This window comes from Neofelis nebulosa, chromosome 3 (assembly GCF_028018385.1).
Source record: "Neofelis nebulosa isolate mNeoNeb1 chromosome 3, mNeoNeb1.pri, whole genome shotgun sequence".
NCBI classification, from domain to species: domain Eukaryota; kingdom Metazoa; phylum Chordata; class Mammalia; order Carnivora; family Felidae; genus Neofelis; species Neofelis nebulosa.
The window spans coordinates 32,065,001-32,081,778 of record NC_080784.1 but is presented as its reverse complement, the minus strand read 5'-3'; positions in this window follow the sequence as shown (position 1 = coordinate 32,081,778).

The window sequence follows — 16,778 nt, the reverse complement described above, 5'->3', positions numbered from 1 at the left end:
TTGTACTTACATTTTTACTACTTGTACTTAAATATATGTTTTTCAAGCAAAAACTTAAAATTACCTTCTGTTTCTCTTTCCTCTTCTAAAAGTAACCATTTTCACAAACTCTAATTACCCATTGAACCACACTTCCAATTTTCTCTTTATTGTTAATTATAATGTAGTTCCATCTTTTAAAAACAAAAAAAAATTAACAATGAATCATTATAATGAAACTTACTGGAGTATTTTCTAATTTTTCCTCACCTTGCTTGTGTCTACCTATTTTTCCCCTCTGAGTTCACTTTTCTTCTTCAGTCAGTAAATACTTACTGAGAATTTCCCCTGACACTGGGTGCTGTTTTAGGCAGTTGAAACACATTGATGAGGAAACTAATTTGACAATAAATTTCATATAATAAAAAATAAATAAATAAAAATAAACGTCATTGAAAAACAAGTGAAAAAAACACATTGGTGAGCAAAGGAGACAAAGATCTTTTATGAATTTTCACATTCTTGTGAAAATATAATCTTTAACTGTTCTTTTACACAAGCTTTGTATGTGATATAAAGCGTTCTTGACCTGTGTGCATCTGCAAACATCTTTATTTCCGACTTACTCGTGAACAGCTATTCTGTTGATGATAAAATTATAAGTTTACCATTTATTTCCTTTATGGTTGCTCATGCTTGAGTCTTAAAGGGGGTCCCTTTCCCAGATAATAAAGACATTTCATGCTGAAACTTGACATGATCTTTGTTCTATTATGCATATTCCTTCTTAATAAAAAAATTTATATTAAAAAAAGTTAATGTTTACTTTTTTTCTTATTTAGAAGATTAATCTTTTTCCTACTGTCATTTGTTTTTGCTGCTGATAATTTTGCTATCAATCTATTTGTAAATAATCTTTTACCTCCTCAGTAGCTTTTATTTTTACCTTTTATGTTTTGTAGTTGCCTAAAATGTGAATTTGTTGATGTTCTATTGGGTGCTATTGTGTCCTTTCAACGTGAAGAGTCATGTAATTTTCATTAACAATTCTTATCTATCATTCTTCGTTTAAACGCTTAAAATGCAAATAAAACACATATGCAGGAACGCGCACCAATTGCAAACGTACAGTTTGATGGATTATCACAACTGCCAGATTACCTAATTGATGTGTAATTTTTTACTTAGGGTAATATTTAAGCTTTACTTCAGTCGTGTCTTACATATTCAATCATATCTGGCGTCTTGAGTTCACGATTACATTTGTTGTTCCATGTAAATTATGTAGATCATTTATTGGCATTGCTTTATGGTATTTCAGGGTATGAATAAGCCAATACTTATTTATCTTTTCTTTGTCCAGTGTTTAGCTATTATGGATAATGTTGCTATGAACAGTGTGTAGAAGACTCCGGGTGTACATGTGCAGAACTGCCACAGGGTATATTTCCCAGGAATAAAATTCCTGGATCATAAGGTGAATTGTAAACCCTAAATGCTCTACTTTAGTAAATATTGACACATAGTTTTCCAAAGTAGCTGTACCAATTATACTCCATCAAAAGTGCAAGATTCTCCATATATATATATATATATATATATATATATATATATATATAAATTGTTTCAATGTTACTTTTTTTTTGAGAGAGACAGAGTGTGAATGGGGTAGGGGCAGAGAGAGGGAAACACAGAATCTGAAGCGGGCTCCAGGCTCTGAGCTGTCAACACCGAGCCCAACGTGGGGCTCAGACTCACAAACCATGAGATCATGACCTGAGCCAAAGAATTAATCGAGCTTAATTGACTGAGTCACCTAGGCACCCCTCCATTGTCAGTCTTCTTAATTTTAGCTATTTTGTGTGTGTGTAGAAATAGCTTATTGTGGCTCTAGTTCACATTTTCTCATCACTAATGAAGTTGAGCAAGTTTTTATATGTTTATTGGTCGTTTGACTCTCCTTTTTGTGAAGTCTTTGTTCAGGGGGTCCAGAGAATAATGAACTGGGATAATAAAATGTCAAACATTCAAGGCTATATAAAAAAAAAGAGTGTGGTCTGATGTCTAATGCTAAGGCTTAAAAAGAAAAGAGGAAGGATTTAGAATTCATTTGTTGTACACATTTTGTAAAAACACACACTACTTGTTATTGCCATTTACCACAATTTGTTGATGTCCTTACATAACTTGGGGGAGGAGAAATACCTTAAAAGTCTCATAAAAAGAGTATGAATTTGCTTTTTGTCTTGTTTGTTGCCAAAGTTTTGGTGTTTGGTTCCTAAATGCATTAGACAAGGTAACATGGTCCTTATAACCAGCCAACAGCTTTTAATTGAATGTAATATACTTCTTACCAAAGTATATTATATGGACTTTTAGCAAAACCTCAATTTCTGTCTTTCTAGAGAAGTGAGTCTCACTCATTTTAATTTCAGGAGGACAGAAACTTTGGCATTTGAAAATAGATCTCTACAAATATTTTTTACAAAAATAATTTTTTTCTTGTGTGGTTTTCTTTTTCAAATGTGGAGGGTTAAGAAACCACAAGGTTTTTCCACATAAGTAATTTCCTAAATTAGCAAAATAATAGCTTCTAAGAAAAGTTCAAAGCTTTAGAATAATTCATGATTTGAGCCAAATATTTCTTTGGGATTTTCCCACATTCAGTCGTGACAACTGTATGTATACAGACTAAAACATCATATCATCAGAGTAATTCTATTTCCTATGAGTTCAATAACATTAAGAGTAATAACAGCTAACACTTAAAAAGAGTTTATAGTTGGGGCGCCGGGGTGGCTCAGTTGCCTAAGCATCCAACTTCAGCTCAGGTCATGATCTCACAGTTCGTGAGTTCGAGTCCCATGTCTGGCTCTGTGCTGACAGAGCCTGGAGCGTGCTTCAGATTCTGTCTCCTCTCTCTCTGCCCCTCCCTGCTGATGCTCTGTCTCTGTCTCTCAAAAATGAATAAACGTTAAAAAGAATTAAAACAAAAAAGAGTTTAGTTTACACAGAACTTTCACATGCATTATCTCACTGGAACTTTTTTTTTTTTTTTTTTTTTTTAGGTAGGGTTCATTCCCAGTGCAGACCTCAACGTGGGGCTTGAGCTCATAACTCGGAGATCAAGACCTAAGCTGAGATCAAGGGTTGGGCTAACTGACTGAGCTACCCAGGCACCCAGATCTCACTGAAGTCCTTGAACAGTCCTACAAGATACTCATTTGCTGCTCACATTTTTAAGATGAGGCAACCAGAGCTTAGAGAAGTGAAATCAGCTGACCCAAATCACACAGTGACTTAAAGGTAAGAACCTATATTTTCCAAACCTAAATCCTTCACTCTTGTCAATAATAATAGGTCCAAAATACAATGAACTTACTGTTGGGTTGGAGGTCGCACAAAGCGAAAGAATAGTGCTCATATCTCCATATCAATTTGACCTTTTGCAGGAGTTGGCAAACTACACTCCATGGGTCAGATCTATCACCCTTGTCTATTTTTTTGTACATGTCCTCCAGCTAAGAATACTGCTTATATCCTTACAGTTTATCAAAACAAACAAAAAACAAGCAAATACGCAAAGAAGAGTATGAAACTGATACGTATGTGATCCGCGAAGCCTGAAATACTTATAATTTGGTCCTGTAGAGACAGATTTTGCTGATCTCTGTTTTATGGCATGGTTGCACACCCAGAGCACCTGTTTTCCTGGTAAAATGCTCCCACAGGCTGATGAGTTTGGCAGGTGGATCATCTTAGCTATTTTCAGGTACCTCTGGCCTGTACCTCCCAGGAAGTCTCTAGGAAACGACCCACATAGTTTCTGAAGTTAGTGAACTGAACCCAAGTGGAAAAGAGTAATTCATTCAGGCTTGGCATCCACCAGGCTTCTGTCTCCAGGGCCAGGCTGGCTATGTGCCCGTGGTACTGTGCAAATGGGAGCAATTTTGGAATCATTCTACACTTCGATTTTCCCCAGTAATGTTCTGGAATGTCGGGTTTAGAATCTACATCAATGTGGTTGCCTAGAGAGTATTTTTCAATACTCAGCACAAAAACTGAGGCTTTTGCATTCTCATATTGTTCTTCATAGCAATTGTGTGAGGGAATGCATACGCGATCGCAGACTTGAGTAGGGTCCCTTCTATTTGAAATATTTACTTATCTATCATTTAAAAGATTTATATGGGACTCGTAATTGAAAGATATAGTTTCTCTGCTTACTAGACATGTTCCTGGAGGCAAGAACAAAAGCAAATATCAACTATTGAGACTTCATCAAGATAAAAAACTTCTGCACAGTGAAGGAAACAATCAACAAAACTAAAAGGCAACTTATATGGAATGGGAGAGGCTATTTGCAAATGACGTATCAGATAAAGTGTTAGTCTCCAAAATCTATAAAGAACTTATCAAACTCGACACCCCAAAACCAAATAATCCAGTAAAGAAATGGGCAGAAGGCATGAATAGACATTTTTCCAAAGAAGACATCCAGATAGCTATCAGACACATGAAAAGATGCTCAGCAGCATCTGAAAAGATCACTCATCACCAGGGAAATACAAATCAAAACCACCATGAGATACCACCTCACACCTGTCAGAATGGCTAAAATTAATAACACAAGAAACAACAAGTTCTGGAGAGGATGTGGAAAAAAGGGAACTCTCTTGCCCTGTTGGTGGGAATGTAAACAGGTGTAGCCACTCTGGAGAACAATACAGAGGTTCCTCAAAAAGTTAAAAATAGAGCTACCCTATGAGCCAGCAATCTTACTACTAGGGATTTGCCCAAAGGATACAAAAATACAGATTCGAAGGGGTACACGCACTCCAATATTTATGGTAGCGGTACAAACAATAGCCAAACTATTGAAAGAGCCGAAATGTCCATTGGCTGATGAATGGATAAAGCAGATGTGGTATATATACAAAATGGAATATTACGCAGCCATCAAAAGAATGAAATCTTGCCATTTGCAATGACCTGGATGGGGCTAGAGTGTATTATACTAAGCAAAATAAGTCGGTCAGAGAAAGACAAACACTATATGATTTCACTTACATGTGGAATTTAAGAAATAAAATAGATGAACATATGGGAGGAGGATAAAAGAAAAAAGAGAGAGGGAAACAAACCATAAGCAACTCTTAAAGACAGGGAACAAACTGAAGACTGATGGAGGGATGTGTGTGGGGAATGGGCTAGATGAGTTATGGGTTTTAGGAGGGTACTTGTTACTACGAGAACTAGGTGTTGTATGTAATTGATGAATCACTGAATTCTACTCCTGAAACCAATAGTGCATTGTATATTAACTAACCAGACTTTAAATAAAAATTTGAGAAGGAAAGAAAAAAAAGGTATAGTTACTAAAAGCTGACTTTTCCATTATATACTTCTATTGAATACTTACTATGTGAAAGACATTGTATCAAAAGCTAGCAATGCAGAGATCAAAAACACAGTGTATTCACCCTTATGAATTCATGGTTTGTTGAAGGAGGTAGTCATGGAAATAATTACGTTAACACATTGTAATAGGTATTAGAAATTTAATGCAAATATGTAAATGAATTTTTGGCATTGAGTATGCCTGGTTCTTGACAATGCCTATAGACTTTTACAGCTAAAATTAATTTTAAGATAGCCCTTTTTTGGGGCACCTGGGTGGTTCAGTTGGTTAAGCGTGCGACTTCGGCTCAGGTCATGATCTCTTGGTTCGTGAGTTCAAGCCCCTCGTTGGGCTCTGGGCTGACAGCTTCGGATTCTGTGTCTCCCTCTGTCTCTGCCCCTCCCTCACCACACTCTGTCTTTCTCTCTCTCTCAAACATAAGCAAACATTAAAAAATTAAAAAAAAATAAGCCTTTTCTCAATGACTGGTCAGTGCAGGTCCAGAAAAATCTACAAATATTCACTAGGAACACTGTATATATCAGACAGGCCTTTTCACTCCCATCTGAAAAAATTCTACAGATAAGATGGGCAAGCAGCACCAATACCGAAAGCCACTTAAGCCTCCAATTAAGTGTTGAGCCAGGAATCCCACCACTGCTTAAGGACAACTCACTGGCGGCAGTCAAATTTGTTTGCTGCCTCAGCCTGAGAAAGTGATAAGAAGCCAAGTGATAATCCACATCTAGCAACCAAAGTGAGTTTGAGAAATGGGAGGGTTTGGCAGAGGGAAGTCGTTGGGGCCCTGGCACCCTCATATGTTTGTTACATGACAGCTACTTGGGGTGGCTCGGTCCTTAGTGTTTTGAATCACATGCAAATGTAACCTTTATCTGCTGCCATCACAGACCGGCTCTGCTTTTTCACTTGCCAGTTTTGCCTCCTCACTTTCAGATGTCCCTGCTTCTATTTTATAACGGAGTAAAACAGTCATCGACACCAAAACCAGATCTACTCGTTGCAATTTGTTTCCCTCTATACTCAGAGGTGCCAAAAGCAGCATTTGCTTCCATCTAAACTAGCCTCGAGTCCCTGGATATTGCCAGCTGGTGCTCGCAGAATTACTTTCTCACACTATGAAGTTCCTCTGGCTATCAGGGCATTTTGAGTTGTCCCAGGCTTCCAGATGAATTGTGAGAAATTGGCAGAGGGACCAGTGGTATCAAAACCAGAGGAGCAAAAAGGGTTGGTGCCAGGCCAAGTTCAAATGGAAATAGTCATTCTCCTTTTGGGTCAATGAAAACAAGTTTGTGCAAAGCATTCAGGAAGACTTCCTTCACTGTATCACCTGACACGTATTTACTGGGTGCGTTATCCAGGGCACAGCATGCACTGAGAGTCTTCTCCTCTGCAAGAAACATGGAACTAAGTAAGTTGGAAAAGTAAGTGGATCTATTTCAAAGGCGAAAGCAAAACTAATTTAAGACATTTTAGAATTCTGGTATTCGTAGGAAGAAATGCAAATGGGTTCTAGTCCCCGTTTGTAAGAAAATTTATCCATCCCATGCTGTACTGAAAATGGCTTGTACTGTGGGTAGATACAGTGATGGCCACCCACAGATGAACCATGACTTCAGGTGTGGGGCATCTGGAAGAGAAAGTTCTTTGAAGAGGGAGAAATTCAGAGGTGCTGAGTGAAAAAGTTCCTTCGCTCTCGGATTATATCTGACTCAGTTCCATTTGTCCCAACTCATTTTTACGGCAGTTTGTTAATTTAAGCAAGGCTTGTCTATTGCATTCTTTCAGGAAGAGTATGGGAAAGGGAAGAACTGGCCACCAAAGCCATTGAGGAAAGTGGTCTGTCTTTGAAGGACTTCCTTCAGGCTAATCTTCGTGGAGTTTGGTCAGAACCATAGATGCCTTTCCTGGGATGTTCAACCTCTTTGCTCTCTGAGACATACCCGAGATATCACTCTGTGTAACCACAGTTACACAACAGCAGAGGGATCTGACAGTCAGTCCAAAAAACATAGACATCCCTAAAGTCAGCCTGTGAACTTGAGCAAATAACTTCAAAGTTCTTTGGCTTTACAGGCACAGATGTAGTTGTATCTATTTTTTGGATTAACACTTGCTTAAGCCCCTCCTGCCGTATTAAAAGGAAAGCAGATAATTTTATCTTCTTTCCCCAGTCCAAAATTTTCAACACCATGAGGCATTATACAGTCACAAGGAAAGACATTGGCATCCATTGAGTGAATTCACGCTGATGTCCACTCAGTGGCATGTAATGGATGAAAGAATGGTGTCTATGGCCTGACTTCCTGGGTTTAGAGCCAACTTCACCATTCACTAGCTATATGGCCTTGGACCCGTTATTTAACTCTTCTGTGCCCAGTTGTCCTCAATGGTGACATACAGATAAAAATAATGCATTTTTATTGGGTCATCGTGAGGCTTAAATAAGTTAAGCTTCCTAGGCTGTTATAACAAAGTACCGTAGACTGGGTGGCTTAACCAACAGACATTTCTTTCTCACAGGTCTGGAGGCTGAGAAGTCCAAGGTCAAGGTGCTGGGAGTTCTGGTGTCTGGTAAGAACCCTCTTCTTGGTTTTGTAGACAGCCTCATACTTGCTGTGTCCTCATACGGGATAGAGAGAGAGAGAGAGAGAGAGAGAGCAAGAGCTGGTCACTCTCTTTTTAAAAGGACATTATTCCCATCATTGGGACCCCACCTTCATGACTCATCTAAATCTAATTACTCCCCCCAAATCCTACTCCCTAATTCCATCTCAGTGGAGATTAAGACTTCAACATAGGAATTTGGGGAGCACACACACATTCAGCCCATAACAAGCCATAAATTGTTTAGATTAGTGTTTGCGTAGACTAGACATTCCATGAAGAGTGGTTCTTCTTATTACCATCTCCTTTGCTTCTCCCTGCCACAAAGCGTCATAGTGTCCCATAGTGTCACAGTATCACCATTGAGAGTCGTGTTTTTGGCAGTCAGAGGCTGCTGTCCTCTCTGCAGTGAGGTCTTGTTGGTATAGCTCTGCGGTGGGAAGCCTCCAAGAAGACCCACACCGACTCCTGCCTTCTGGCATTCATCCCCTTGTGTAGTCCCCTACCCTTGAGTGTGGGATGGACCCAGTGACTCACTTTTAATGATACGAATGTGAGAAGTGAGAGCGTGGCACTTCTGAGAAAGTTAAATTACAAAATGACTCTGGTGCCACATTGTGGAGAGGTCCCTAAAGCAAGGAACTGAGGTCTACTATGGCCAATGTGAATGAGCTTGGAAGCAGCCCTCTTGACCCTCCAGTGGAGCCTTCACATGAGGCCACAGCCAAGCTGCCATCTTGACTATGACCTTATGAGAGACCATGAGCTGGAGGTACCCAGCTGAGCTACACGCAGATTCATGACCCACAAACACCAAGTGACGGTAAGTGTTTGTTGTTTTCAGCCATTAATTTTGGGGTTAATTTGCTAAGCAGAAATAGGTAACCAATAAGTAGACTCTCAGTCTTCTGAGGGCAGATAAGTGCCAGACGCATCCTCTCAGGTTGCTCCTGCTTGGGCTTCTGGTGAGTTCTCGTGCTTGACTCTTTCCCCAGGTTCCAAGCACTGGAACAAGGGGTTTGGCTCAGAGGTGCTCCTTACGTCAGCGTCACTGAAGAAATCCACACTCTTATATGGCAACGTAGGTCCTTATCTTGAATCCTTTTCTTCAGCTTGGACTCCCACTTTTCTCAGGCAAATTGTATTTCCGGGACTTCACTGTCCTGCCCTGTCTCTGGGACCCGGTTGAGGCCACCTTGGTCTAACACACAGGACTCCCTCAGTTCAAATCTTGAGAAGTGTGGGTGATTTGGATTCTATTCTTCCCACAAGGAGGGCAACCCCAAATCAGTCTCAACAAGTTTTCTTACACTGTAATTCCAAGGAATGCCAACCCCAAATCAGGCACAAGTTTTCTTACACTGAAATTCCAGAGCTTAGAAGAGTGACTTGGGTTGGTAATCCTTCCAAAGATCTTAGGGTATGCTTTTGTTTGCCTTACCACTTCTATGGTTTCTTTTCGTTTCTTTTGATTTTTGCCTTCTTTTGGACTTATTTTATTATTCCTTTTATTTCTTCTGTTAGTTTGAAATTTATACACTATCTTACTGTTGGTTACTGTAGAATTACTGGTGGCTAGCCTAGAAATTTAGCATGTATACTTGACCTATCAAAGTCTAATATTAATTAATCATTTTACCCACCTCTGTATCAATAAAAGGAACTTAGAACACTTTGCTTTCTTTTAATCCTCTCTTGAGTTTTATGTCATTGTTTATATACATATGTAAACAATATATATATGTTATTGTTCATATATATATGTGTGTGTGTGTATATATACACATATATACATATATCCAAACAAGACTTTATTATTGTTTTGTACCATCAATGCTCATTTAGGCTTATTTTTATGTTTATTGTTTTTGTTGTTCTTTTTTTCTTTCTGCATCTCCAAACTTCTGCTTTCTCTTTGCCCAGAGAATATCCTTTAGGATTTTTTTTTAGTATGATCTCCAGGGGGCAGATGCTCTCATTTTTGCATGTCAGAAAACGTCCGTAGTACAACTTCGCCCTTGAAGGAATTTCCAGTCAACATAGAATTCTAGGGTGCCAGTTCTTTCCGTTTGGTATTTTTAAGGTGTTCTGATTTCTGACATTGCTAGAGAGGTGGGCTATATAGTCCATCGTTCCTTCGAAGATGGTGTATCTTTTATCTCTGACTGCTTCTAAGATTTTCTCCTTATCTTTAGTTTTCTGCAATTTTACTATAATACATCTCTGTTTGGGTTTCTTTTTTATGTATTCCACCTGGGGCTTCTGGGCTCCTTAAATCCGTAGATTGATTTGTTTCATTGGTTTTGAAAAATCCCATCATTGTCTTTTCTACTGTGCCTACGTTGTTGTCTCTCTCTCCTTCTGGGATTTCAATCAACTCTATGTTAGAACTTGTTACTGAATTTCCCACATGTCTTATCCACTCTTCTTGAATGTCATCCCTTCTGTCACTCTGTCCCTTTCTCTTGACAGAATTTTCTGGCCTGTGTGCAGTTTACTAATTCTCTCTCTCTCTCTTCAATTGTGTATAATCTTTTGTTAAACATATTTATTTAAATTGGTGAATTTCTAAGGTAACCATTAAAATAGACAGTAAGACAGTGTATAAACATCAAACTAATTAAATTCTTAAGTTTGATTATGTTTTTCAGTTCCAGAATTTGGAGGGATTTGTTTTCAACCATGAAGTGTTCTTGTTGTGTTTGAACTTAAGGAGCATTGGAATAGAGTTGTTCAGGAGGGTTTAGGTCCAGAAAAATTTCAGAAGATGGGAGGGAATTTGGGAGCTAGTGCAAGTTCTGACAGCTGGGAAAAGAAGTCCCAGGAGGCCAGTGAAAGGAGGAAAGAACAGGAAAACGGGGCTCAAATCCATCATCTCAGAGAGCCATCCCGAGCAGGACTCCTAAGCATTATTGATGAACTCTGAACCCAAGGGTGATCTACTCTTTACTATATTATAGGCTGCCTGTTGAGGCTCATAGGTCTGGGTATTGGAACTAAATGTAACTAGAAAATAGGAAAAAATCCCACAGCTGAAAATAATCCTTAATTGAGACAAGAAAGCTAAAACTCCTTGCTAAACAATGACATAGGCTGATGAAAGTTTTGTATAGAAAAGTCATCATAGAAGTAATGTTTTAGTAGTATTCTTTCTCTCTAAGTGCAGTATTTTGCATACATTTTCAACTATTTTGCCTTTAGTAACTCTCACGATAAACACAAATGCATTAAGAAAGGGAGGAAGGCAGAAAATATTGTAAATCTAGAATGAGAAATTAGAATTAAATTTATAATTTTAAACTCTCCTTATTGATGTGAAGCTTGTAATCAATTTTTTTTTGTTAAAATTTGGGGCATTTTGTAATTTTCTAACTGGCCCAAATGCTTTCAGGGCTTTCCTACTAAGAAAACAACATATTTAATTCATGTTATTTCTTCTATTCATTGCTAACACGTTTCAAAGATTAATATAAAAAAAACCCAGAGTCATTATATTATAGAAATGTAAATATAGTTCAATTACTGTATCTCCATTTTTGGAGAATATCTACTTTGCTAAAAATGACAACAAACCTTCTCTCTACTCTGATAGAACCTAGGAAGTTAGCAGTGGCAGAACTCTGAGGGTCAGAAGAATTTCTCATTGCTGAATTGCTGGTGGGGGCAGCATCTGAGGTGGGGTTGGGCAATGGGATGGTGTTACCAAAGCTTCTGTAATTCTATAGCAGCAACAGGGACAGCTATAATGATCGTGCCCGAGGCCACCACAGCAGATGGCCTAAAAGACAGACAGTCGGTGGCTCTGGAGTGGCAGCCATGTTTAGCTTAGTTACAAGTCCTGTGTGGGCAAGACAGATTCCAGCAATCAGAACGTACTTGCAGAATGATACTTGGGAGTGAAGAGACCTGGTTTCTTCTTCGGGTTCTGTCACCAACCAGTTATGGAGCCTTGAATAACTTGTCAATCACTCAAGGCACCAATATGCACATCTCTGAAGTGAGGGTGTTGGAATAAATGTTTTCTAATATTTTTTTCCCAGCTCTATAGTTCTCTGATATGATAGATGTGTTCTCATGCCTAATATGGTTCCTTCCTCTGAGAAATTTAAAATTTTTATAGTGCAAGGTATTTTAAGCATAGTGAAAAGTAGAAAAAAAATTTGTAATAATTCCCTAAATATTCCTCACCTGCATTCAATAGCTATTAACATTTTGCTACATTTGTTTTATTTATTTGTGCTTAATTTTTAAAAATTATGGATGTCTTGGGCACCTGGGTGGCTGAGTCAGTTAAGCCTCCAACTTCGGCTCAGATCATGATCTCACAGTTCATGAGTTCAAGCTTCATGAGTTCAAGCTCTGTGCTGACAGCTCAGAGCCTGGAGCCTGCTTCGGATTCTGTGTCTCCCTCTTTCTCTCTACCCTCCACCGCTCATGCTCTCTCTCTCAAAAACAAAATAAACATTAAAAGAAATAAAATAAAATTATGGACGTCTTGATATTATTCACCTCTAAATAATACAGACTTTTGCTGATATAACCACAGTACTATCATCACAACTAATAAAATTAATAACAGTTCTTTGACATTGCCTAATACCCAGTCTGCGGTCAAAGTTCCCCAGTTGTTCCCAAGATAGTATTTACCTTTGGTTTACTTGAACATTTCGTTGGGCGGTTATGCTTTAAAATTCTCTTTTAATACAAAGTAGTCTCCTCCACCTTTCTTCATGACATTAACTTGTTGAAGAAAATAAAAATTTTGATGACAGTAAGCTATTAGCTGGCATCCTCTTTGTTAATAGTGATACATGTTGTGCTGCCTTGGGTTGGTTTATAAGCACCATTTAACTCTAAGTCCCCTCTCCAGTAAGCCTGCTCTCAGTAAGAAACAAAACAGAACAAAACTGACATCTTTGGCTCAGACAGCTGTGACTCAAATCAACCAGCTCCTGTCCCCAGACTCTGGGGTCACAATTCTTCAGGGAGTCAGACTGAGGTGCAAGGTCAGTCAGTGGCTGATCACTGCAAAAGGAGACAGAAAAAAAAATGTTTTCCTCGCGGAATGGAGAGAAATTTAATGGAGGACATTAAATCTGCAATATATATGAGCATTTCTATTTTATTAGATACAAGCTTAGAGTTTCTTCAGTCCTAGGGGAATTCCTAAAAACATTCAGCTACCTTTTTCCATTACAGAAGCTATAATTTTTACTATGCTTCTTAAGAATATTTTAACCAGAAGCCATAATGCTTTTATTTTTATTGAACACAGGTAAGATGAGATTTTGGGGGAACTCTACATTTTGATCAAAAAATTTGGAACGAGGTAGCTCATTATACAAGAATTGCATTAGTGGTATTTACTTGAACACTTTATAAGTCCCATATTTAGCATTAGCCATCAATTGAACACTTGAATCTTTAATGCTAGCTATATATACAGTCTGTTTACATTCTTCTTTTTCTTCTGCCTTTCTACCCATAATTTGTATATCTTTTTTTTCCCACTAGTAGTGTCCTGGTTATGACTTTGTCCTTCAAACAGCTGATCTCCCAGACTCATGATTAATGATTTTTTTTACAATTAATTATTTTTAAATTCGATTATGCTTTTAAAAACTTGATGAAAACAGCTAAGCATACACAGCAATACAGATTAGTCTTGTTCATCTATCTTCATTTAAGAAGTAATATAAACACATGATAGAAAATTAATTCTTATGGCATAAATATAGAAGCAGCAAAGGACCATCAGTAATCTGATTATCTGAAGTCATCGCTGCTAATATGGTAACATCTTGTTCTCACGTTTAAGCATTTCAAACGTTTACATGCAAAAGTGTATAGTGTTACATACATATAATTATTATAGAAAACCTCTAGGCGTGGGCACTGTAATAGGTACTTGTGATATTGACCTACCCTTGCATCATTTACCTACATTTCTGGGTTTCTTTCTTTCACATATGTGGTAGAACTGCAATTCTCTGTCCCCTGAAGTTGGGCATAGGCATGAGGCATTGCAGGCAGAAACTTACAATCAGATTCATGATTTGCTCATTTCCTACCCTCTGCCATGGCGGCAGGTGATGTTACAGACCACAGAGGCTTTGTCAGCCCGCCTGCCCAGTCAAGGATGGTCTGGAGCACAGACCCCACGCAACCCTTGCTGGACTCGAGATGTGAGCAAGAAATAGACTTTTGTCTTTTTAAGCCCATGGGAATTCGGGGGTGTTTCTTACTAGCATAGTTTACTGCTAAAGTTTTTACATATGTTATCTAATTGAACTATCAGAGTGATCCTAAGAGGTAGCTGTCACCATCCCCATTCAGCAGATGAGGAAACTGAGGCTCAAGGAGTTTAGACAACCTGCCATATGTCACACAGGGAATGAATGGAAGAGCCAGAATCACACACAGGTCTTTGTAAAACTCCTCCCCACCCCCGCATCTGACTGTAGCAAAACACTGTTTTCATTTTGTTTGAAACTCTTCAAACATGTTTGTATAGGCTGCATAGTATTTGACCATACTCATGCCCCGTGATCTGTTTAAGCATTCCCTAAGTTGTTGGATATTTATATTTCTCTGAAGTCTCGTTATTAGGTGAATGTTGTAACAGACAGTTTGTGCAAAATGTTGTGCCTGAACTGCTTCCTGGGAGGTAGGATCTGACTAACACTCAGGTTTCAGGAGCCAGGGGATGAAGGTGGGAAAGTATAGCGCTAGTCTTGCAGCCACGGGCCATGAAGTGAAGACATTGCTGCCAGAGGCAAATAAGAATCAAGGGCTAAAGGAGCTGGGGCGCCTGGGTGGATCAGTCGATTCTTGATCACGGCTCACATCATGATCTCACGGTTTGTGGGATCAAGCCCCCTGTAGGACTCTGTGCGGTCAGCTTGGGATTCCCTCTCTGCCCCTCCCCTTTGTGTGCACTCTTTCTCTCAAAATAAGTGAATAAACTGAAAAAAAAAAAACTTAAAAAAAAAGAACTAAGCAGGCTGCCAAATCAAGCATCATTCCAAAAAAAGATTGTGAAGTGCTCGATCTAGACCCACAGCAATGGAGCTCCAACGGAGATGGTGAGACAAACCAAGCAGGGACAGGAAGAGAGATAATCAGGGCATTCTGGAGACATTCTCCGGAAAGGTGCTGGAAAATAGAGGCAGGGGATGGCACAGAGTAGCTGTCAGTGCTTATTTAGACTTTCTGCGTGTCCACTGTTGTTTTAGCCAGTTCTGGCTGCGATAATCAACCCCACACACTGGATGGCTTCGAGAACAGGCATTTATTTCTCACAGTTCTGCAGGCTAGAAGTCCAAGATTGAGGTGCTGGCAGATCTGGTGTCCGATGAGGTCCTCTTCCTGATTTGCAGATGGCTGTCTTCTTGTTGTGTCCCCACATGGTGGAGAGAGAGGTCTTGTGTCTCTTCCTCTGTTATAAGAGCATTAATCCCAGCATAATGCCTCCACCCTCGTGACCTAATCTGACCCTGATTGTGTCCCAAAGGCCTCACCTCCAAATACCATCGCATCGGAGATTAAGGCTTGAAGATGTGGATTTTAGGGGGGACACAAGCAGATGTTGTGCCAGGAACCATGCATGGATTACTCATTTATCCCTACACTACAGAGTACTTTCTGTAGATAAGGAAACGTGACGGTTAATTTAAAAAAAAATTGTTTTAATTTTTATTTACTTTTGAGAGAGAGTGAGAGAGCTTGTGTGAACAGGGGAGGGGCAGAGAGAGGAAGATGGAAGATGCGAAGCAGACTCTGCATTGACAGCAGACGGTCTGACACGAGGCTCGAATTCACGAACTATGAGATCATGATCTGAGCCAAAGTCAGATGCTCAACTGCTGGAGGCCCCCAGCTGCCCCTGTGATGGTTAATTTTATGTGTCCACTTGACTGGGTCAAATTGGCATGGTGTGCTCAGATTAAACACTATTTCTTTCTTTTTTTTTAACGTTTATTTTTATTTTTATTTTTGAGACAGAGGGAGACAGAGCATGAACAGGGGAGGGTCAGAAAGAGAGGGAGACACAGAATCTGAAACAGGCTCCAGGCTCTGAGCTGTCAGCACAGAGCCTGACGCAGGGCTTGAACTCACGGACTGTGAGATAGTGACCTGAGCCAAAGTCAGACGCTCAACCGACTGAGCCACCCAGGCGCCCCTTAAACACTATTTCTATGTGTGTCTGTCAGGGTATTTCTGAATAAGATTAGCATTTGAATCAGTAGACTGAGTAAAGTAGATTGCCCTCTTCAGCGTCGGTGGGCATCATCTAATCCATCGAGGGCCTGAATAGTACAAAAAGCGAAAGGGAGGATTGGTCCATTTCTTGCCTCCCTATTGAGCTGGACACTGGTTTTTCTCTTGCCACAGGACTAGGATTTACACCATGTGGCTCTCAGGTCTTCAGACTCAGACTAGAATGACACCACTGGCTTTCCTTGATCTTCAGCCAGCAGACAGCAGATCACGGGACTTCTCAGCTTTCACAGTTATGTCAGCCAATTCTTCATTTCATATATGAATGGTTTTGTTTATCTGGGGAACTCTGATTAACACAAGAACTGAGGCTCAAAAACAGTTGAGAGACTCTGCTCAAAGCCACATAATAAACAAAAGAATCTGGGATTTGAATCCCCGGCTTGCCAATTCCAAAATGTATGTGCCAAAACTCCATGTTATCCTGCTCAGGGCTTCACCCATGGGTGGGGAGAAGGCTGTGAAGGGCACAGAGCCCATTATAAACTCTTAG